This window comes from Phascolarctos cinereus, unplaced genomic scaffold (genome assembly GCF_003287225.1).
Source record: "Phascolarctos cinereus isolate Bilbo 61053 unplaced genomic scaffold, phaCin_HiC Scaffold_5;HRSCAF=322, whole genome shotgun sequence".
NCBI classification, from domain to species: Eukaryota; Metazoa; Chordata; class Mammalia; order Diprotodontia; family Phascolarctidae; genus Phascolarctos; species Phascolarctos cinereus.
In genome coordinates, this window is record NW_027555958.1 from 286,725,677 (window position 1) to 286,749,713 (window position 24,037).

At 41.8% G+C, this 24,037-nt stretch overlaps 1 long non-coding RNA gene across 2 annotated transcripts; it reads right to left on the bottom strand.

Annotated features, from left to right (window-relative positions):
• Positions 1-397: 397 nt before the first annotated feature.
• On the bottom strand, positions 398-24,007 carry LOC110219364 (uncharacterized). 2 transcript variants are annotated; one of them, XR_002327601.2, is made up of 5 exons: positions 23,877-24,007; positions 23,040-23,250; positions 19,150-19,216; positions 4,876-5,078; positions 398-704 (listed from the first exon to the last, which is right to left on the bottom strand). It is a non-coding gene; the product is annotated as an uncharacterized LOC110219364 (long non-coding RNA). The 2 variants fall into 2 exon arrangements; XR_002327600.1 differs by lacking the exons at positions 398-704; positions 4,876-5,078 and having other exon boundaries at positions 19,035-19,216.
• Positions 24,008-24,037: the final 30 nt, after the last annotated feature.

Sequence of the window (24,037 nt, forward strand, 5' to 3'; positions counted from 1 at the left end):
CCTGATTGCCTCACCAAAAAAAAAAAAAAAAAAAAAAAAAGATATCTTACATTTGGGACAGCTAGGTGGCGCAGTACATAGACCTCCAGCTATGGAGTCAGGAGGACCTGAGTTCAAATGTGACCTCAGACACTTGACACTTAACTAGCTGTGTGACCCTGGGCAAGTCATTTAACCCCGATTGTCTCACCAAAAAGCAAATGCAAAAAAAACCCAAACAAACAAACTCATAGATATAGCCACTTCTTTTTTATTTATCTCCTTAGTCGATAGCTCTCCTCTTTACTTATTCTTCCTACATATCTTGGGATAGGTCTCTAAAGAAAATTTGAAACTCTTTTTCTGCATTCAACAACCAGCTACCAGGAAAAGCCTTTAAAAAAATCATCGATATCTCTTGTTTTAACATCATCTTTATTTCCAAATAGATTTCTCCCCCAACCTAACAAGTCATCCCTTCTAGCAAAGATAGTTGTTCGGTAGTTTCAGTTGTTTCCAACTCTTTGTGACTCCATTTGGAGTTTTCTTGACAAAAATGCTGGAGTGGTTTGACATTTCCTTCTCCATTTCATTTACAGATGAGGAAACTGAGGCAAACAAGGCTTAGTGACTTGCCCAGGATCACAAAGCTTAGCAAATGTCTGAGACTGGATTTGAACTCAGGTCTTCCTGACTCCAGGCTCAGCACTCTGAGCACCACCTCACTGCCCAACAAAGATTAAAGAAAGGGAAAAAAATTTCAGCAAAATCTATCAGCATACATCTGGCAATATATGCAATATTCTATGCCCATAGTCTCCCATCTCTGCAAAGAATAGAGAGAAATAGATTTTTCTCAACTCTTCTTCAAAGCCAAACTTCTTGGTCATTATAACTACATGGTGTCAAGTTTCTTTTTTCTTTCTTTCTTCCTTTTTGCTCTTTCCATTACATTGTTGTAGTCATTGTGCATACCTTTTCCTGGCTCTGTTTCCTTTATTCTATGTCTTTTCCTATGCCTTCCAATGCTTCTCTAAATTCTTCATATTTATCATTTTTTACAGCACTTTCCGTTACACTGAAAGGCCTTTTAAACATGAGTAAGTTCTCTTCTCCACTATTCCACAGCTTCTCACTCTCTACCAGAGGTCTGTGTTCAGCGCATCTGATTAGGATGTTTTATTTTTTAAATGGCAAACATTTATCAAATACTCAATCATAAAGAATACTATTTTTTCCATCAAACTACAGAAACTAAAGCTTAACTAAAGTTAATTTTTAAAAAAGACTTATAACCAAGATTTAAAATATACAAACTTTGCAAAGGGCTCCTTTTAATTAAATCCTTCTCTTTCATTTAAAATGCAGAACATTTCAGCCTGTTGGCTAAAAAAAAAAAAGCATCCTTCCCATTGGACCATGCACCCCTAGCCTTGTACTTTGCCATAATGGGCTGGTGGCTGAGTTTAAGGACTGGTCATCAGAAGATCAGCCTTTTGTTGTTGTTGTTGTTCTTGTTGTTGGCTGTTGGGGTTTTTTTAGGCAATTGGGGTTAAGTGACTTGCCCAGGGTCACACAGCTAGTGTCAACGATCAGCCTTTTAAAATTTAAAATTTTAACTTTTTATTTTTTTGGCCTTACTTGCCTGTATGAACCAGAGTCATAGGGCTACATACTATGCGTTGAACCATGGAAAATGGAGTCAGCATCAAAGGGGAAAAGAATGTTTAGTTGATTTTTCTTTGACCCAAGTGAATTCAGATAGATAGGGATGGGGAAGTGAAAGGGGAGGTTCCAAGAACAGGAAGGAAGAGAGCTTAACCCCAACAGGAAGGGGCCCTGATAAGCAGAAGTAGAAGGGGATTCAGATTAGGCCATAGATTGGAGAGAGTCTGGAAGACAGTCATGGTGGGACATGAGATTGCAAGGTACCAAATCATTGGACATATCTTTCTTCTTGCATCAGAACCTGAGGAGATCAAGGCAAGGAGGCAAATACAGCAGTGATAGCAACTTCAGCAAAAGGGTGGGGAGAAGTAGAAGAGGGTAGAGGCCAAAGGCTGAGAAAACTCCCCCAAACCCCACTGGTCTTGAGCTTTCCAGTGGCCCTAATGGACGAGGGCTATTAGTCTTCATAATTAGCTGTAGAGAGATGGAGTGTCCTCCTATCTTTCCAGTCTTTTTAGACTTTACTCCCCTCTACACACTTTTCACTCTAGCTGCACTCTATCCCTCAGAGGATACTCCATCTCCCAGCACATCTTTGCATTGGCTTGTACCCCATGCTTGGGATACTCTCCAACTTCAGCTCTGCCTTTTAGCTTCCCCGGCTTGCTTCAAGACTCAGCTCTAGAGGTCTTTCCCTTTTGTTTCTAGTACCCTCCCTTTCCATCTGCTCTCTCTATGTGTTGTTTGTATCTGGTGATTTCCATGTTGCTTCCTTCATTAGAAGGTGAGATCCTTGCAGAGAAAGATTGTTTTTGCCTTTCCTTGTACCCCCCAGCACTTAGCAAACTGTGTGTTACACAGTAAGTACTTAATCAATTCTTGTTGACTGACTATTTGGCTTTGTGGAAGATTAAGTTAGGCCAATGTAGCCAGCTTATAGAGTTTCATGGAGAAGAGTGATGTGTAAGAAGACTAGAAAGGTAGGAAGGGGCCAGGTTCTGAAGAGCTTTAAATATTAAATCTTGGAGGTATTAGGGAGCCATTTGGAGTTTTTTGAGAGGGTGGGAGGGTGGGAGGATGACATGGTACTAGGGGCAGGCCTGATGCCAACACATTGTTAGTTCAGGTTTGATGTTGGGATGAAGTGAGGCACTTCTGGGCCATATAATGGTTAACAAGAGGGTTTTACTTAGCTTCAGCATAGAAAGGATATCATTAAGGATGCAACAGCCCTTAGCTTCAGCTTTGGTAGACCTGGCTTTCCTCATGTGGTCTGGTCAGTAGGGAAAAGCGTGGGTATCTACATTCTTTTCCAAAACCCACCAAGAAGCTGCCAAGTCTAAGACTTCACATTGATGAGACTCTTTATACCGTTAGGTAACATGAGGGGCAGCTAGGTGGCCCCATACTACATGGAGCCCCCAGCCTGGAGTCGGGAAGATTCATCTTCCTGAGTTTAAGTCCGGCCTCAGACACTTAGGAGCTGTGCGACCCTGGAGAAGCCTCTTAACCTCATCTGTAAAACGAGCAGGAGAAGGAAATGGCAAACCACTCCAGTGTCTTTGCCAAGAAAACCCCAAATGGGGTCACAAAGAGTCGGACCCGAGTGGAAAAGATTGAACAACAACAACCACCACAAAAGGTAACCAGAAAGCCAGAAGCACAGAGGCAGGGCCCAATCAGGTCCCAGGGACTGCTTTGTCGATTTTTAGGGAAAACTAATGGGGAGAGGTGGAAGAGTATGGGCTTGGGTCTAACCCTTTTTGTTGGGAGAGTGGGGGCACAGGAAAACCTAGTAGATAATAGTCTAATTGTTTAGTTGTTTTTCACTCCTTTTGTGGTTTTCTTGGCAAAGATACTGGAGTGGTTTGTCATTTCCTTCTCTAGCTCGTTTTACAGATGAGGTTAAGTGACTTGCCCAGGATCACACTGCCAGTAAGTGTCTGAGGCTGGATTTGAACTCAGGTCTTCCTGACTCCAGGCCCAGTGCTCAATTCACTGAGCCCCCTAGATGCCCCATTAGTCTAATTCCCTATGGGAAAACCTACAATTTAGGAAAAGTGTGAAAGAACAATCACAAAACCATTTAAAGTGAACTCTGCTCCTTTGTTCGGGAAGGAAGGGAATGTAATATGACTATATAACATTGTATATTTTCAGACTTTTTCAATGTATTTTGCTGATCTTTTTCTCTTTGTCTTTTTCTCTAAAAATATTCTTAGTTATATAGGATGACTCTGGGAAGAGAGAGGAAAACAGCTACTGGGAGAAATTTAGGCCAGGTAAAAGCAAAATATGGGGTCACAAAGAATTGGACATGAATGAACCACAAAAGCCAAATGTATCAATAAATTGTTTTTTTAAAGAAGGCTATTATAATACAGTCCGGGTGATGAGGGCTAGTACTAGGATAATGGTTGTGCTGTTCTTCATTCTCAAAGAGGATCAATGACTTCATGAGAGTGATGTCTTGCTCGTGGATTGATTTAAGTGAGGCAGAGCTGCTTGTGTGGAGAATAGGAGTCATATAAGAGGGACCTTGTGAAAGCTCTAGGAGTTAGCTCTACTTAATCAACTAAGTCATCCTGATTCTGGATCCACAGTGGAGAGCTGAGAGGGAGGAGGGAAGGGAACAGATGGCAAAAACAGCTCTGAGATCCCAAATCAATAAGGGCAGAGGGCAAAATTCAATTTATACTTTTGAATGTAACTTACCCTTAGAGAGGAGATTTGAAGAGGGAGAAGATGGAGACGGACAAAGGAGGAAACTCAGAGCACTAGGTCCCCACTAGCCAATCAGTCCAAGACATTGTGCACTAGATGGAGACACTTAGAACTCCTCAATGCCCTTCCTCCATATTGGCCACCATGCTCAGAAAGAGTATCACCCACCACTGTCCAGCACAAGTGGACATTGGATCAAGAGTCTAGAGCAGAACTGCATAGAAAGTGATGTTTTCTGGCACAAAAAATGTGTTTGGATTTTATCCATCAATCAATGAATATTTATTAAGTGCCTAAAATTGCCAGGAACAGTACTAAGTACTGGGGATACAGAAAAAGGGGGTGGGGTAAAAGACAGTCCCCTGGGGTAGCTAGGTGGCACAATGGATAGAGCACTGGCCCTGAAGTCAAGACACTTACTAGCTGTGTGACCCTGGGCAAGTCACTTAACCCCAACTGCCTAAAAATTTAAAAAAAAAATTAAAAATCAAAAAAGAAGCTTACCATCTAATGTTGTAAAACATTCCAACCCTGCAGCCCCTCCCCAGCCATCACTGTTCTGATCTGGAGTTTTTGCATCCTTCAGGGCTTTTGATCCTCAGTCATTCTGAGTGACAGCAAAGACACTTTAATGAAAAATGCAGACAAGTCCAAGGAGAAACAGCAAGGCTTTGCAGAGGGTGCTACTCAGGCCATGGAGCAGTTTACTGTAGAGAAGGACATAAGTAGTTTGTGTTAAAAAGAGACAGGAAATAGCATCCCACTTGGAACAGCATTTTGGGGAGGAGCTCTGGGCAGCTATATGATACATGTGACTTCATCTACTTCTACTTGGATCAAGTTGCCATTCTCCTTCAGATCTGGTTAGAAAAAGGATTATAGAACCCCTTCCCCTACTCCCAGGGCTCCATCCAAGTAACAAGCACTGTCTGCATCCTCCATTCCTATCACTTGAGCCTGAAATCTCCTTCCTTGCCACAGGACCACCTTGGTCTTTTTTTTTTAAATAAAATCTTATTTTTTCCCAATTACATGTAAAGACAATTTTTAACATTCATTTTTATTGCATATTTTATTTTCCCCCAATTATATGTTAAAACAATTTTTTAACATTTATGTTTTTTGAAGTTTTGAGTTCCAAATTCTATCCTTCCCTTCCTTCCTTTCCTCCCCTCTCTGAGACGGTGAGCAATCAGATATAGTTAACATTCATTTTTTTTTTGGTCAATTTTTTATTCATTTTAAACTTCAATGCAAAATGAGAAAAGAAAAAAAAAGAACTTTTCACATACACAGCAGAACATTAGAGGATTCAATATAAAACAATAAATTTCCATTCCAAGAAAACCTACATAATAAATACTACACATTGTTTTCAAAGATACCCAGCTTTTCTTTGCTTCCTTCTAAGTTTTCTTTTGTTCTCTGTTGTGTACTTTTTCTTTATTTTTTCCCTCCCCACCAAAGAAAGCTTCAATTACAAGAGTCTATATATACATATACATAGATATCTATAATATACATATACACTCATACACATATATGTAAGACTATACCTGTCATCTATTTCTCTGGAGGTGGATAGCATCTTCCTTCATAGGTCCAACTCTTCCCATGTTTTTCTAAATCAACCAGCTCATCATTTCCTACATCACAGCAATATTCCAACCCAATCACATCCTATTTGAGAGATTGTCCATGAAAGTTTTTTCCCAATTTTCTGCATTCCTTCTGATGAGGTAGAAAGGAGCGCTCAAGGCAAATAGAGCAAGCAGGATGCAGGACGTGAGATATGAGATAAGATGCAGGCTGTGACCAGCCAGAAAAAGTAATCAAAGAAGACCATGCATTGAAGCCCCACTGAGGACTTACCTGTGTACTTTCACAAAGCACTCCCTTACCAAAACAACTCTTCTCCTCCACCCTTTTGTGTTCCCTTTGCTTATCTGTATGGACTTTAAGCAGCACTCCCTTTCCCCCAGTCCTACTCTCTTTGCTTATATGTATGACTAAGGCATCTCCAGATTATTTGATACCTGGGCATTCCAGAGCCCTGCCTGCCCCTCCTCTCTCTTCCCCCATCCCACCAAGCTATGTATAGACCAGACACTTAACCCCAATAATTGTTCTGCCTCTTATGAGAAGCAGGGCTGCTTTGCCTCCCACATGGAGTAGAGCCCATTGAGGCTCTGCCTCATGGGGAGCAGCTCTGTTTGAGTACTTCACCCCAATTAATGCCTTTCTTTAACTTGGAGATTGAGTGAATTTCTTTCAGGACAATAAACTCCATCATTTCAGGTGGCACTCCAATATCCTTGGGGTGTGCCTTGAACTGATCATTTCTATTCTTGCCTACACTGGTTTTATTTATACAAGAAACTAAAATAATTGAAATTTTTCATTTTACACTTCAACAATGCTCTCATCTTATAATATGCTAAAGTGTATTGATACTGCTGAATCTCTTTCCTTTATATCCTTTTTCCCTAGTTTCTTTGAAATTCTGAACTTTTATTCTTCTAAATGAACTTTTTAATTATTTTTTTCTAACTCAGTAAGATAAATTTTTAGTAATTTGGTTAACATTCATTTTAAAAAAAATTTTGAATTCCAAATGTTCTCCTTCTTTCTCTCTCTCCCTTCTCCCCTCTCTGCAATAGAAAGCAATTTGATATAGGTTGTACATGGACCACCTTGATCTTCAAGCCTTTCTTCTGTAGTTGCTTGTTCAATGAATCTTAAGTCTTAGTGTTTGGTCTAGGGGTGCTAGGAACCCCAAAATGCAAAGGTACAGGGCGGGAGTCTGCCTCGAAAGAATTCAACCACTCAAGCCTTCTTTCAGTCCAAGCAGTGAGTTTATCATGACACCAGTTCGGTATTGAGTCTGTGGTATTTTTGATGGCCAATACAAGCAGGCCAGATTCTTAAGGAATCTGCACAATTTAATGGGGGTAAGATTGATACTTTATACAGAAAGACTGTGGGAAAATCTGGATGGGTTAAGGAATGGCAAGTAGCCTGGGATGGGCTAGTGGGCCAGGTGCAGACAATGAGGGCCACAATGAAAGAGCAAGTTAAAAGGATTATACTGAAATAGACTATATGCCTCAGGGAAAAGCCAAGGACTTGGTTGCTGAAATTTGTGGGAAAGTTCAAGGACCCCTTTTTAGGGGTTCCATTACTCCATCAGTCCCATCATTAGTTTGTTGTGGTTATACACACACAAAAAAAAAATAGGTCATATGTGTATTTAGTTTCTATTTCCTACTCCAGCCTTCCCCCACCCACCAAATGTTAATTCCTTTAAAAAAATAAAATAGATGTAGATATATATATATATAAAGATGAGTATGTATTTTTAACTCTTCAGCATCATTGGAATAGAGTAGAGGGGGGAAATTGAGGAGTTCAGAAAAGGGATAGATTTTAAACTGAGGCATTTTGTTAGAGTAGGGTTTCTGGATGGGGGTTCAGAGCTATGAAACAGAATTATAGATTCAGTTTTTACAACTTCTCAACTTTTACTGCTAATTTTTTTTTCCCTGGGCTTGGTTTGAGAAGAAAACTACTTCCTGAGGAGAAGGGTCAAGGAAATGGCTGGTGAGAAAGTCATACTGGAGGAGAAAAAGAGCCCAGCCCACAAAAAAAGGGGGGTGGAGAAGGAAAGGGGGAAATAAGAATGAATGAATGAAAAAGCTTCCTTGAAGTTATTACTGTGTGTATAGAGCTAAATCCTGAGGAGACAAACAGAAAAACCAGACCATCCCAGCTATCCTCGGGAGTGTTGAATGCAGATGAATATGAACTGACCTTGCCTAATCCCAGAGCTTCAAATTGCCTGGGGGCAATGGAAACCAGTTAAAAGGAGGGCTATGGAAACCAACTGAAGAAAAGAAGGAGCCCCTCCCACCCCCCTTCTATTTTGTAAAACTTGTTTCACTTGACCCTTCTTGTAGCTGACACTCCTGACACTGCCCCAGCCTTCTCTATGGACTTTCCTATGAGAAATGTATTTAACCCTATCCCCCTTCCCCTCTTGAGCACTCCAATACTCTTGGTGCTATGTGGTGGCCCCCTGGATCACAATCCCCTTCCCTCTATTAAAGGTCCTAGTTTTTGCTACTTTTTGCTAGAATTCTTTATTTCAGGCTGACATGAGAAACAACAAATATTGGAAAGTTTCCATTTGCAGGGCAATGAATCCCCCTTTTCACTCAACTGAAAATATTAAGAAATAAATGATTGTGCTAGTTGGTCCACAACTGGAGTTGGTGACAGCCTTGTCCCAACTTCTTCACAAAAGTTGGTGCCCTTGATAATGTCTGTACAGACAGCACCACACTCTATGGAATCACTGATAACCCCATGGGCCTTCTCAGCCTAAGAACCTTCACTTCTAGAGGTGCAAAATGAATGTGAGGGGGAACAGAGTGACAGAAAATTGTTAATATAATGATAGAAATTGTTGATACTGATGAGCTTTAGAGGTTTAGGGGTGCTGGGACCCCCAGACCATGACATGAGCGTCCTGCCCAAAAGAATTTGACCAAAGCCTTCTTTCAGCCAAAGACAAGGATTATTAAAGATCCACCATATTAGCCAGACTCTTAAAGAATCTGAGCATCTGTGAGCTATTGGCTAGATTGTAAAAATCGGAGCACCTTAATGGAGACAAAATAGGCCTTATGTACAGAAAGACCATGGGAGGGATCTAGAAGTAGCCAAGTAATCTTTAGGAACTGTGAGGTAATAGAATGCCAGGGACCTAGACCACTTGGCCAAGGGAAAATGAAGCCTAGCTAGGACTAGTAGGAAGTGTCCTGGGCCATAGGAGGTAAGACAATGGAGGGCCAGGCTAGGTTAAGGGTAATGGAGACTGGGCATAGCCACAGTGAAAGGCCAATTGATGAGATTATGGCCTCAGGGGAATGCCAGAGACCTTAGACAAATGGGACCCAAAATCTTTTTTTCGGGTAAGGGGCAAAGGTCTCAGCTTGGGCCAGTACTCCATCAACCAAATGTAATATGGACTGCCACTCCATATTACAAATAATGATCCTTGTAATGCCAGAATTTCAGTAATGTTCTTACATTCCTACTCTTAAGATATTTACTCTTGATTCGGTTGAGCTGAACCACACCCTAGGTCCCCTACCCAGGTGTTTTGCCTTGTAAGGAAAGCCAGCTCAAGCTGGATCTCAGTTTCTGGTGTCCTTGCTCTCTCCCATTGGGATTCATGGCATGAAGGACAAAATGGCTAGAATGAAGTGACTTTCCTTTCCTGGATTGTTCAGGGCCATTGGAGTCTCATGACCAGGCCTTGTTACCTCATACTGCATCTTCCTCTTCTCCTCCTAAAGGTATAGGAAGATTTTGCATGGGTCTTGGAGTTGGGAAATCCATTGGATATCCCCCAGGGTGGCAGGTTTGCTACCCTGTTATCTCAATTAAAGATACTTTATTCCTCAACTCATGACTGATTTATTTTAGGACTTAAGAGAGAAAACCAACATTTGGGAAGGTGAGGAGAAGCTTCATGTAGAAGATAGTTCTCAAGCTGAATTTTGAAGGGAAGAGGTGGCCATGAGGAGACAGTAAATGCTAGGCATGGGGGAGAGCCAGTGTAAAGGGACAAAGGGGAGATCAGACATATGTGGCTGAGCTGTAGAGTACATGAAGAGGAGTGTTATGTAAGACTGGAAAGGTATGAAGGAACCAAGTTGTGAAGAACTTTAAAATGACAGAGGAATTTATGTTTAATTCTAATAGGATTATTGTACTTAATCCTAAAGGTAATGGGGAGTTAGAGGGATTTGAGTGTATGTGTGCATGATTGGGCCTGTACTTTAGGAAAATTCCTTTGACAGCTTTGTGGAGAGAGATTTAAGGCCAGGCAGAACAGCAAGTTATTGCAATATTCTAGGCAAGAGGTGATGAGGGCCTGAACCAGAGTGGTGGCTGTGTATGAATGAGGACAACAGGCCTGTACAAGCAAATCCCTGGAGATAGAAACAAGATCCAGAACTCATTGGACATGTGGGAGGAGGGAACTTGAAGAGTACAGGATGATATGAAAGTTGCAAACCTGAGTGACTGGGAAATTCAAAAGAGGGATAAGTTTGGACGGAAAGATAATGAGCTGTATATGGGACACATTGAATTTGAGAAGCCTGTAGGATATTTGTTTTGAAATAGCCAAGAGATTGTGATCCATGACTAGAGCTGAGGAGAGAGATTAGGGTTAGCTATCTAAAGCTGGCATTCAAATGCATAGATTTTCTAAAGGGTAGCTCAATGGATATGAGGTCTAGAGGTTAGGGGTCCTGGAATCCCAAAATAACATGCATGTCCTGCCTGAAAGAATTTGACCCAAGCCTTCTTTCAGCCAAAAACAGGGTTTATTGAAGATTTGCCATATTAGCTAGACTCTTAAGAAATCTGAGCATCCCTGGGTTATTGGCCAGATTGTGAAAATCTGAGTGCTCTTATCCACTGTGCCACCTAGCTGCCCCAAAATCTGAGCATCTTAATGGAGTCAGGATGGACCTTATATGCAGAATGACTGTGGGAGGGATCTAGGAGTGGCCAAGTAGTCTATGAGGTAATAGAATTCCAGAGAAATGGAGCCTAGATAGGCCCAAGGGTGGGAAGTGGCCTGGGGCCATAGGGAGGCAGGACAATGGAGGGCCAGGCTAGGTCAAGGATAACAGAATTGAGGGATTGGGTGTAGCCAAAACACCAGAGATCTTGATCAAGTGGGAGAATTCAAGGACAGCCCAAAAATTTTTTAGGGCCTGTAGACAAACGGGGCCCACATTGGGACAAAGGTCTCACTTTGGGCCCATACCCCATCAGATAGATCACCACCCTGGAGTCAGGAGGACTTGAGTTCAAATCTGACCTCTTACACTTACTATTTTTGCCTCAAAAAATAATAATAAGGAGAGTTGAGAAGGGACAACTATATTTGCCAGTTATGAAATCTTTGGTTACTTGGAAGAGATCAATGTCAATTGAATGAAGAGGCTGGAAACTAGAATATCTAGAGGATATAAAAAAGAGTAAAAGAAAAGAAAGTAGAGACTGACCAAGAGAGGAGAGATGTAGGATGATAATTAGGTGATGATTATAGTAGAATTTTGTAAGGTCTTTTTCAGGATAAGAAGGGAGAGCATTTCAGACATGAGGGGCCAGCCAATACAAAGGCAAGGAGATTGGGGAGACAGACTGTCATGTGTGAAATGATGCTTAAAATGAAAAGATGCTTAAAATACCTTTTGGATAAGTGGGTACCCAACCAAGATTAGGAGGGAAGCAGAAAACTGGGAAAGAATTTTTACAACCAGTCTCTCTGATAAGGGCCTCATTTCTAAAATATAAGAGAATTAAGTCAAATGTATAAGAATACAAGTCATTCCCTGATTGATTAATGGTCAAAAGATATGAAAAGGCAGTTCTCAGATGAAGAAATTAAAGCCATCTATAGTCATATGAAAAATGCTCTAAATCCCCACTGATTAGAGAAATGCAAATCAAAACAACTCTGAGGTACCACATCACACCTATCAGATTGGCCAACATGGTAAAACAGGAAAATGATAAATGTTGGAGAAGATGTGGGAAAATTGGAACACTGTTGCATTGTTGGTGGAGTTGTGAACTGATCCAACCATTTTGGAAAACAATTTGGAACTATGCCCAAAGGGTTATAAAAATGTGCATACCCCTTGCAATAATAGCACTTCTAGGGCTGTATCCCAAAGAGATCATACAAATGAGAAAAGGACCCACGTGTACAAAAATATTTACAGCAGCTCTTTTTGTGGTGGCAAAGAATTGGAAATTGAGGGGATGCCCATCAATTGGGGAACAGCTGAACAAGTTGTGGTATATGAATGTAATGGAATACTATTGTGCTATAAGAAATGATGAGCAGGCAGACTTCAGAAAAACCTGGAAAGACTTGTATGGAATGATGCTGAGTGAAGTGAGCAGAACCAGAACATTGTACACATTAACAGCCACGTTGTACAGTGACTAACTTTGATAGACTTAGCCCTTCTCAGCAATGCAAGGATCTAAGACATCTCCAATGGTCTCATTATGGAAAATGCTATCCACATCCAAAGAAAGAACTAAGGAGTTTGAATGCAAGATCAAAGCATACTATTTGCTATTTTTTTTCTTCTGTTTTGTTTTGTTTCCTCTTTCTGGTGGTTCCCCCATTGGTTCTAATTCTTTCTTACAACATCACTAATGTGAAAATATGTTTAATAGAAATGTATATTTTGGTAATAATGATTGTACTGATTTGCATGGTTCATGTTTAAGGTTTTCTTGGTTATCCTGGTGACATGTAAATCTCCGTTCTCAAAACTCATCTATTGTGAGCCTTTTAAGTAATTTAATCTATACCTGACTTGATGTAATTATGCAATTTTGTGAATTATGAGAAAAACTTTGTTGTATTGTTTGAACCTACCCTGCGTGGCTGGGAAACTAAACCATCTTTATGTCCCTTTAACTAAGGATTTATGTTATGGTGTTTTCTCTCAATTATCAACTCATACATCTTCTAAGAGCCCCTATCAGGTCTATGTGACTACTCCCATAGCTGCCAACTTCTGGATGTGGACTCCAGGATCATCTGAAGACACCTGTTCCAAGTGGACCTCTCTTCCCACCCCCTGAGGAAGAAGAAGGTTTTTCCCACACTTTTCTTTGGTCTACAGGTAAAGCCTTCGGCTTACCTTTGATCAAAAGGAGAAATGATAATCATTTAAGATCAGTTGAGCCCCAATAAGGGCCAAAAACCTGAATTAATCTTTTCTTCCTGAGTGAGCTAAGAATGCCCCTTCCTGTGTCAACAGCTAAAGTTGACCAAGAGCATTTTTATGTTTATGACTGCTAAGGTGACTTTAACCCAGACACTACCTTGATGGTGGTAAAGGAAACACAGATATCCTGGATCTGAGACATTTGCCTATTTTATTTAAATTTCCTTTCTCATGCTCTGGTTATACATATGGAGACCATAAAACTGAGTAACACAGACATCCTGAGTCGGGGTTTAAATGTCCTCCAAAAATTGCTTGATGCAGTCAGAGTTAAAGCTCTACCTCCATGTAACATGTTGCATGCTGCTAACTTAAGGGAATAAAACAATATGGATTTACTCATTAAAAAAAAAAGGAATGTATATGTATAGCCTACATCAGATTGTACACCATCTTGGGGAGGGGACAAGGGGGGGAGAAAAATTTAAAACTCAAAAGCTTATAGAAGTGATTGTTGATAAATCAAAATAAATTAATAAAAAAATTTTTTTAAAGTGGGTACCCCTGACAGGCAGAGATCAACCCTAATCAGTGAGGATTGGAGGCAATCAGGATTAGGTCACTTGCCCAGGGTCACACAGCTAGTAAATGTCAAGTGTCTGAGACCAGATTTGAATTCATGTCCTTCTGACTCCAGGGCTGATGCTCTATCCACTGTGCCACCTTGCTGCCCCTGGGGTGGGCATATTTTTTTTCTTTCCTTCCTTCTTCTCTTTTTCTTTCTTTCTTCTTTCTTTCTTTCTTTCTTTCTTTCTTTCTTTCTTTCTTTCTTTCTTTCTTTCTTTCTTTCTTTCTTTCTTTCTTTCTTTCTGTCTTCCTTCCTTCATTCATGTATTAATTAGTTAATTTATTTTTAGTTTTCAAAATTCACTTTTATAAGATTTTGAGTTCTACATTTTCTCCCTCCCCCTCTCCCATATGGCTCGCAATCTGATATAGGCCATACATGTGTGATCATATTAAACATATTCTACATTAGTCATGTTGTAAAGAAGAATTAGAACCAAAGGGAAAAACCACAAGAAAGAAGAAACAACAACAACAAAAAATAGTATTCTTCGATCTGCATTCAGACTCCATAATTCTTTCTCTGGATGTAGATAGCATTTTCCATCACCGAGTCTTTTGGAATTGACTTAGATCATTGCATTGCTCAGAAGAGCTAAGTCTAACAAAGTCGGTCATTGCACAATGTTGCTGTTACTGTGTACAATATTCTACTCGTTCTACTCACTTCACTCAGCATCAGTTCATGTAAGTCTTTCCAGGTTTTTCTGAATTCTGCTTGCTCATCATTTCTTATGGAACAATAGTATTCCATTACATTCACATACCACAACTTGTTCAGCTATTCCCCAATTAATGGGCATCCCCTCAATTTCCAATTCTTTGCCACTGCAAGAAGAGCCACTGTAAATATTTTTGTACATGTGGGTCCTTTTCTCATTTGTATGATCTCTTTGGGATATAGCCCTAGAAGTGCTATTATTGCAAGGGGTATGCACATTTTTATAGCCCTTTGGGCATAGTTCCAAATTGCTCTCCAGAATAGTTGGATCAGTTCACAACTCCTTAAAGGTAGACATATTAAGGAGGAGATGGACCAAAAGTCTTCAGCTCCTTTGGCTGAGAACTTTACTTGACCATAAGACTCAGCCACATTCCAGACAAAAGAATCCATCTTTACCCAGACCACTTAAATTGAACTGGGGGGGGGGGTTTCCTAGAGATCAGCCTAAGGCTTTAGGCTGGAATTCACCTAGATTAGATTCTTTTTATACTTTAATCAGAAATAAACTCTTCAAGTTAGGTGGGGTCCTGCCCAAGATAGAGGAGAATGTTCCCAAGGGTTAAGCCAATCTCACCAGCAACCCAATCCTTCAGAGACCGACTAGACTTACTAGGTCTGGGCTTTGAATGAGGGAGCAAAAAGACAAAAAACCTGGGATCCCAATATTAATAATTGGTTATTATAATCATTTCTCTCAGAAGGACAGCAAGAAATCCAGTATGGATGGATCATAGAACATGTGGAAGGGAGTGATGTATGAGAGGACTGGAAAGATTAGGAGCACGCCTGTCTGTAAAAAGCTTTAAATGCCAATCTTTATAATAGGTCCCAGATATCATAGAGAACCAATGACATTTACTGAGCAGGAGGGCATGGCAGTGACATGGTCAGACTTACAGTGTAGGAAGATCACTTTGACGTCGGTGTAGATGATGAGTTGAAATGTGGGAAGAGATTTAAGACAGAGAGAACAATTAGGAGTCTATTTTAATAGATCAAGTGAGAAGCAATGAGGGCCTGAACAGGATGGTGGCTGTGTAGGTAGAGAAAAGAAAATGGATATGGGAGATATTGGGGAAGTAGAAATGGTAAGATTTGGCAAATGATTGGAATGGGGGAGAGAGGACAGGGATGGAATAGTAAGGAGCTAAGGACACAAATCTTGATGAGATGGTGGTGCCTGCAACAGAAATAGAGAATTTTGAAAGAGGGCTGCGTTTGGGGGAAAATGTGACTTAAAGAGATCAGCAACACAGATCCACAGCTACTCATCCTGTACAACTCATAGTTAAGAGAAGTAGGGCTCTTACTCAGTGCCCAGTAGCCACATCCATGAGATGATTTGGGGATAAGGTATTGAGTCCACTAGGTGGAGGGGAGGAAGATTGTGATTATACAGTTCCTGGTGAGGATTCTCAGATTGAGGTTAGGCTAATAAGCATCTTAAGGGAAAGGGAGGAAAGGATGAGAGCTTTCATAGCCATAAGAGACCAGAAGCAGGAGAAAGCAAAGTGAGGCAACCTTGGGCACTAATGATTGAAAGGTATATAAGACTGTGTTGAAGACAAGCCTCATGATAGCCAACTGGCTACTGAGAGAAGATGGAGATGATATCCATCTTTCCAGAAACCTATTGGTTACCCTTTGGGGTCATACCACAGGCCACTGGGAGTTTGGGCCCCCACTTTGGAAACCAAGGATTAAGGGATGGAGAGTAGGAAGGAAGGAAAGTGAAAGAGAACTGGGATGATGACTTGGAAAAGTACTGAGGGGTGGAAGGATTGGAGGTTAAGGTAAAAACAAAAAATAGGATTAACACACAGAGAGATAGAATGATAGGAGATTATGATAAAGAAATTTAAAAGTTAGGGGCAGCTAGGTGGTGCAGTAGATAGAGCTCTGGCCTTGGAGTCAGGAGGAACTGAGTTCAAAGCTGACCTCAGACATTTGACCCTATGCGACCCTGGACAAGTCACTTAACCCCAATTACCTCACCAGAAAAAAAAAAGAAGAAGAAAAAAGAAATTTAAAAGTTCTTGATCAGGAAAGTGTAACACTGGTTGGTGATGGCAAGAGTGTAATTAATTATCCCTTTGTGTAGCTGAGGTGGAATGGAAGAGTAAATCCACTCTCTAAGAGAGAGGGAAGGGAGGGAAGATGAGAGAGACAGACAGAGGGGGGAGGAAGGGAGGGAAAGAGAGAGAGAAGGAGGGAGGGAAGGAGAGAGAGAGGAGAGAGGGAGAGGGGAAGAGAGAGGGAGAGAAAGAGAGAAAGGAGAGAGGGAGGAAGAGGGCAAGGAGGGCAGGGAGAGGAAAGAGAGAGACAGAGACACTGTGAGTTTGTTTTTGAGATGTTCTCTGAGATCCCTCCAGCAGCCAGCATTATAATTGGCATATACAAAAAGCTCAATAAATAGGAACAAGAAGAAAGGAGAAAAAAAAAACCATTCTCCAGTCTCATTGACAAGAATGAGGAAGCCCCTAAAACACAGCAAATCCAGGGTAACGAATGACTTTACATTCCCATAGAGTTCACCAGGTTCTTCAGAACACAGAGCTTGATGCTCATTCTTTCCCATACCGATGCTGCAGCTGTCAGGAGACTTCATGAGATCTAGAATTTCCCAAAACAAAAATCCAGCCTTGGGGAGTTTCACTGGGGGAGACCAATAATCTCCAGGTTCTGGGAGAAGACTCCAAACATAATAATTTCTCTAATCTCTCTTTATCACGATTCCCATTTACTATTAGGCAAGGGAATATTGATTTCCTGGATGGTAAAGGGATGTGTACCCCCAACCCCAAGCTTTTGCTATTATGCTCTTCTGTAGTACAAGAACTCCTTCTGTGATTTGGGAAGTTCATTCCCAAATGAAGGCCAGTTCCCTCGGGGCCCCTGGGGTTACTGTTCTCACCCAGTGGGAAGTGCAAACAGTGCAGTATACCTTCCCTAGCTCTTGCATCCCCTCCCCAAGCTCCTGCACTCATGGTCCTCTGACCTCAATCAAGCCCTAACCTATCCAAGTTTACTTGAAGTTAAGGATTGAGCTCCAGCACACAGGTCAAGAATGCCATAACACAGGTACCCTCTGTAGAAGTCAAGATTTGTTTTTTAGTAGATGTGTTGGGCTACACTCCTTAAGTTTCTCCCATGCTTCTCTGTCTCAGGAGTCAGGGATAAAAGGTGACACAAGAAATGAGTATGGGTGTTGAAAGCCAAGAAGGGACTCAGGGAAGACAGTGAGTAAGCAAAGCTTATTTCTGGTACCTTTCCCATTTACCCCAACTTCCTTTTCCTGTCTCTAGGAAATACTCAGATGCATCTGTGATCTCTTTGACACGAATATTTTAGCCAGCAAAGCAAATAACAACCCATCTATGCCAAGTGGGGTACAATTCTTATTTTAAAAATATTTATTGTATTGCTCTCCTCAAGTCTTTCCTTGTCTTTCTAAAACCAACCTACTCATCATTTCTTACAGCAGAGTAGTAACTCATCACAATCATACACCACAACTTCTTCAGCCATTCCCCAACAGATGGGTATCCCCTCAATTTCCAGTTCTTTACCACTACAGAGAGAGTTGCTATAAGTATTTTAGAACTTAGAGGTTCTTCCCCCCCGCCCCAATCACCTTGGGAAATAGACCTGATCATGGTATTGCTGGGTCAAAGGGTATACACAGTTTTATAACTCTTTGGTTATAATTCCAAATTGCTCTCCAGTTGTGCAACTCCTGACTTAGAATTTTCCAGAAGGCCCACCCAACCTGCTAAAGCCTTCCTAGCTATCTCTTGAAATGGAGAAGATATCAGTTAATTCTTGCTCTCATCATGTAAAATGCATTGTATTTTTCTGCTGACCTTCTTTACACACCACCACCCTGGTTCAGATCCTTATTACCTTATGCCTGTACTATCACAACAGCCTTCTTGTTGGTCTCCCCACCTTAAGTCTCTCAAAACTACAATCATCCTCCATTCAGCTGCCCAAGTGATTTCCCCAAACTGCAACTCTGACATATTACCCACCTCTCTCAATGACCTCCAATGGCTCCGTTACCTTTAGGATCAAATGTCAACACTCTTGTTCGATATTTAGCCCCCCTCTTACCTTTCCAGTCTTAACAGTTTACTCTCCTCCACAGACCCACAATCCAGTGACACTAGCTTCCTTTCTGTTCCTCAAACAACTCTCCATCTGCCACCTCCGGGCATTTTTGCTGGCTGCCCCCCATGCCCAGAACACTCTCCAGCCTCACCTCTGCCTCTTGGCTTCCCTGACCTTCTTCAAGGACTCATCTCAAGTCTCACCTTTTGCTGGAGACCTTTTCTAGTCCTCCCAGCCCCTCCTCCTCTGGGTTATCTTCTTTCTACCCTATATTGATCTTGTTTCCACAGTTATTTGCATGTTGTCCCTCCCATTAGACTGTGAACCCCAATAACGTTGATATTGGTATTCCATTTGGAAGAAATACAATATTTCTATTCCAGCTGTGTTGGTTTGTATTCCCTACTAGGTCAAAAACTCTTGGAGACTAAGAAAGAACAATGTTTATTCAAAACACAGTAAATCCCACAGTACGTAGCAGTAGGAAGACCTTAGATTTTGTTCCTTTATAGCAAAGTAATACAAAGGCAGCAGGCTCACCCCGTAGAAGAATGTTGACTCCGCGTAAACTTAAGGAAACAGGGGGCAGAGACCTCATCCACAAAAGCTGTAATTGAGGAGAATACTTGACTTCAGAAATGTGGATTTTCTTTTTTTTTTGTTGTTTGATTATATTTATTCATTATAGAGAAGGGTTCAATGGGAGTGGAAGGGCTGAGTCAGTGGAAAATGACGTTAAAAAATTTTAAGATATGTTTACTTTTAAGAATTTTGTAACCATAAGTGCCACCTGCCATCTGAGAATTTAAATGAATTGATCTTGCTTTCTAGAAAGTAGCTATGTACTTATATGTATATATATATGTAGATATAATTAAGATAATAATTAACACCTTTTTCCCTTAGGATATCTGTGTTTTGGGAATTTATTCTTCCTTCCCTAGAAAAAGAAGGAAGAAAATAAATGCTTATTAAGTACCTTCTACTTAGAGAATTTTACAAATATTAATAAAACCATTTGATCCTTACAACCACCCTGGGAAGGAGGTACTATTATGATCCCCATTTTTCAGTTCAAGAAAGTAAGGCAAACAGAGGTTAAATGACTTGCCCAGGGTTAAACAACTATCAGAGGCTGGATTTGAACTCAAGTCTTCCTGACTCCAGACCAGTGTGAACTTATTTGCCTATAGGCAGAAAAAATCAGTTAGTATTCATATGTGGCATCTCAAGGGGAAAAACCAGAAGCTCCTCCATAAGTTCTTTAATTCTTAGAGCCAAGAAGACCAGAGTTTGACATATACTAGATGCAAACCTGCATCTGCAAAGGGAGTTTCCTTTAATACATTTTTTGTACATATAAGTTTTTTGCAGGGACTCCTCTCTGTAGGGCAGGCACTGAGTTACCATAGAATCATTCATTTGGAGAAGCATTTACTACCACATGTAGGAACCGAAATGCATCAGAGAAATTGATCCAATTTCCCTTTAAAACTCTAGTTCACACAGAGCCTTCATTTTCTTTGCTGTAGTGAGTGGCCCTAATTGAGTTAGACTTGGGTCCTAGTTCTGACTTTGCCACTAATCAGATCCTGGACTATTCACCTAGCTCTCTAGGTCTCAGCTTTTCATTTATAAAATCAGGGATTGGACTAAATTTGTCAGCAAAGCTAGGGAGGCCCCAGTCATATTCTGACATAAGGGGTAAAAGGGGATTAATGAGGTGAAGACTGTGCTGACAATGGTCACAGATGTCACAAACATGTAGAATTTTAGAGCTGGAGGGTAAGTGATCCTGGGCATTAGCTGATAGCACAGCTGAAAACAAGAGACCATGTTGACCAATGGGCAACCTTGTACATCTAGAATGCCTTGCAGACTTCCTGGTTCACTTTTGTTATTCACTTCAACTCCAGCCCCAGTCTTAGGGGGCAGCTGGAGCAGGTGAGAACAGGTAACAAGGCCTTCTTGGGGTTCAATGCTTTTTGGGTCACCATTGGGCCTGCTGGGCGGTGGGAGTTGACAAATTCTCAGTATCCAGCAGGACAGGAATTGGGGGATGGAGTGAAGGTCATAGGGAAGGACATGTCTCCAGAGGCCCAGGCTCCCAGGGCTCCAACACCGACTGACCCCATGGTAGTTCTTTTGGATATCTTTAGTTAACTAGAGAATTAGCTATGTGGCACCTCAAGATCTCCCTTTGTTCTATGACCTTTTATTTCCTCATTTATGCCACTCACACCCAACAGAGAAGAGAGATAGATGAAGACCAGGGATCTGAGTAGAGAGACACTATTCTCAGAGCTGGTGAGGATGGGAAGGAGAGAATAAGGACAGGGTTCAAGTGAAGGGGGAGGGTCATAGCTGATAACACAGGCTCCCACAGGCCTGGGTAGGCCAGATGCCTTCACACTCATCTTACACAAGGATCCAATTCCAGGCCAAAAAGGGACTCAAGGTCAAGCAAAGGGTATAGCCACTCCAGGTTTTAGCCATAGGCTTACTGCTGCTCTGTGCATATGATGGTATGATTGGGGGGGAGGGGAGGAGATAAGGGAGGAATCTGAAAGAGATAGGTAGTCCTAAAGATGGTGATTCAAGTAATGGAAAAATATTTTAATACTCTTGGAGATATTTAAGAACCAAGGATTGAGAAGCTAAATACAGCTGGGGGGGGGAATAGGTTTGAGGGGTGGAATACAGTACTAAAAAGAAATCAGAAATACTCTACAGGGATATTTCATTTTAGGTGTTGGTGAAATATCATCCCTGCTACAATTAATTATAATAACATAGTAACAGAGGTGATGAGAGGTCAACTAGTCATTTGAGGGCTAGTCTAAAGTCAGAATGACCCGGGTTACTATGGACATCTTATTTAACCTCTCAGTGGTCCAACCAGTTCTTTACAGTTGAGGTAATTAGAGGCAAGTTTCCAAGCTGCATTGGTAGAAGGGATTTTCACACTAGGATTTCCCTGCTCCCAAGGAAATCACAGATCTGGACACACGGACACACGGACACACCACCCCCCATGGTGTCAATATAAATTAATGAATAATTTTTTAAATTTGTTAAGGAAATTCCCAATCGCCTTACCCTCACCTAAAGCTGATGTTCTTAAGTAGAAAATGGGTGCTGTGACTGGGTTTTGGGCTCTGGAATCTGTTCCCCTCCTCCTCCCATACTCTCAAATTACCTTGACCCCTTGAGGAGGGGCCTATGCAGGGCCCCCAAACTACCCTGCCCCCTTGGGAAGCAGAGAGACTTGAAGAGGGGCCCATCTAGGGCTTTCAAAGGCTGAATTGAAAGTGGCTCCGCTTTGAGGCAGGAAAGCAGCTCTCCTGTGCCTTCCAGAGCAAGAGGCAAGGATGTGCACTCTGGGAGTACAAAACATTCTCCCAGCTGTCCCACAAGTTCAGGTTCAGTTTTATCTTGTGAAGGTAGAAGATGCGGATCAAGGTGAGACTCAGAGAAGGGGAGGGGAAGTCAGAAACTGCCACAATTCGACCTTTTTTTTTCAGGAAGAGGAAAAGAGTAGCAGTTGTTTTGACCCCTGGATATTCTTTCTGCTCAGATGGCTCTTGGGAATGTACCCAGCTTACTTTGGTGACATCTGTTGTCATGCCACTGACTATGGTACTCATAAAACAGGGCTGAGATTGGGCTAGAGAAAGGGAAATTGAGTTAACACTGACTCCTGCTCCCTTTCTCTTCCCCCTTCCAATGCTGAAGGATGGACCTAGGTCCAAGAGAGGTGCTAGGCTCATCCCCAGGCAACAAATCACACTGGACTGTACTCCCCTTCCATAAAGGAGAATGAGGCTATATATTAAAGGCAGCTCTGAAAAGAAGTAGAGGTGATAGCTCTGAGGGCTAAATACAGCCAGAGTGAGGTATAGAAGTGACAAGGCACAATCTTAGTGTAACAATACTAATAATAGCTAACATTTATATAGTATATACTGTGTGCCAGGCACTGTGCTAAGCACTTTACTACTATTCTGTGAATCTCACAACAATCCTTAGAGTTAGGTGCTATTATTATTATTATTCCCATTTTACCCAAGAGGAAACTGAGACAAACAAGATCAAGTGATTTGTCCAAGGTCACTAGTGTCAGAGGCTGGATTAGAATTCTAATCTGACTCCAGGCTCAGTCCTCTATTCACTGAATATAACCACTTATGGGGCCTTCTCAGCTCTAGATCCAAATGGTTTTGGGCCAAGTTCAATCCTGGTGGCTTCTGGACCACTAGAGAGGATCAAGCTTTTTCTTGTATTTTCTGGCTCTTAATATTTTCACCCCAGAACACTGGGGAGAAGTGCTACGAGCAAAGCAGGATTGCAATTGCTCAAAAGAAAGGGGAGATACAAAAATTGAGAAATACCTTCCTCCCAAATGTTCCTTCCGGCTATTTGTGCCTCACCTGTGGTAGAGGCTTCTGAATTCCTATTGGTTTGATCGGCCACAGTTGGACACACTGTACAATGACCCCAACATTATGATGTCATTGGTCCTCTTTGAGTAGGAAGGACAACAAGGAGAGCCAGGAGACACCATGCTGCCAGGGTGGGGAAAGATGCCTGCTGCTCCGCCACCCTCTCGTGGGACTTCTGGAGTCTTATGTGCCCTATGCGCTGGAGAGAGAAAGGAAGAGAGATGGGGGGAGCTGTCTGTTCTTCATAATTGAAGAATTATTAATTTCCCCTTTGTCACCGTGTGTGTGTGTGTGTGTGTGTGTGTGTGTGGCACGCGTATGTATCTTCTTGCTTTGTTTTAGCATCCATTGGCCAAAAGTCTTCCATTCCTACAAACAGCTTCCTTGAATCACGGTCCATCTTTGGAAGTGGTTTTGGGGTCTGAATGGGTCAAGGCCACCTGCTCCTCCCACTCTCCACCCCCAAAGACAAACTCAGCTTCCGGAACACACACACAAAAAGCATCCAGGCTTCTGGGGATAGGGAATTCACCCAGTCCCAGCTCCAAAGCTAGCCTCTCCATTATCCAGGCTGCCTAACCCTCAGGCCTATGTATTGTGACGCTGATAGTCGGAAAGGGCGGAAAATGGAGATATGCAACTCCAATGCTAATCAGTGGGCAAATTAATACCAGTCTCTTGGAGGCTGGCTAAAGGCAAGTCCCAGTGCTACAAGACTCCCGATCTCCACCACCCATTTTCCCGAAACCCCAAACACATAAAGCACCCTGGCCTCCTCCCCCACTTCCAGCACCCCCGAGGGAAATTCCCCATCCTCCATCCTACTGTATTGGGATGGCCCCAAATCCTTTAGGTTGGACGAATCGGGCTAAGCTTGGGGTTCTTGCGCTTCTCCTCCTCCAAGAAAGCTCCCAACAGCCTCTGGTCTCCCCTCACCCCCTCCTACGGATCTACACCGCCTAGGCTGGCCCGAGTCTCCTCCCTTC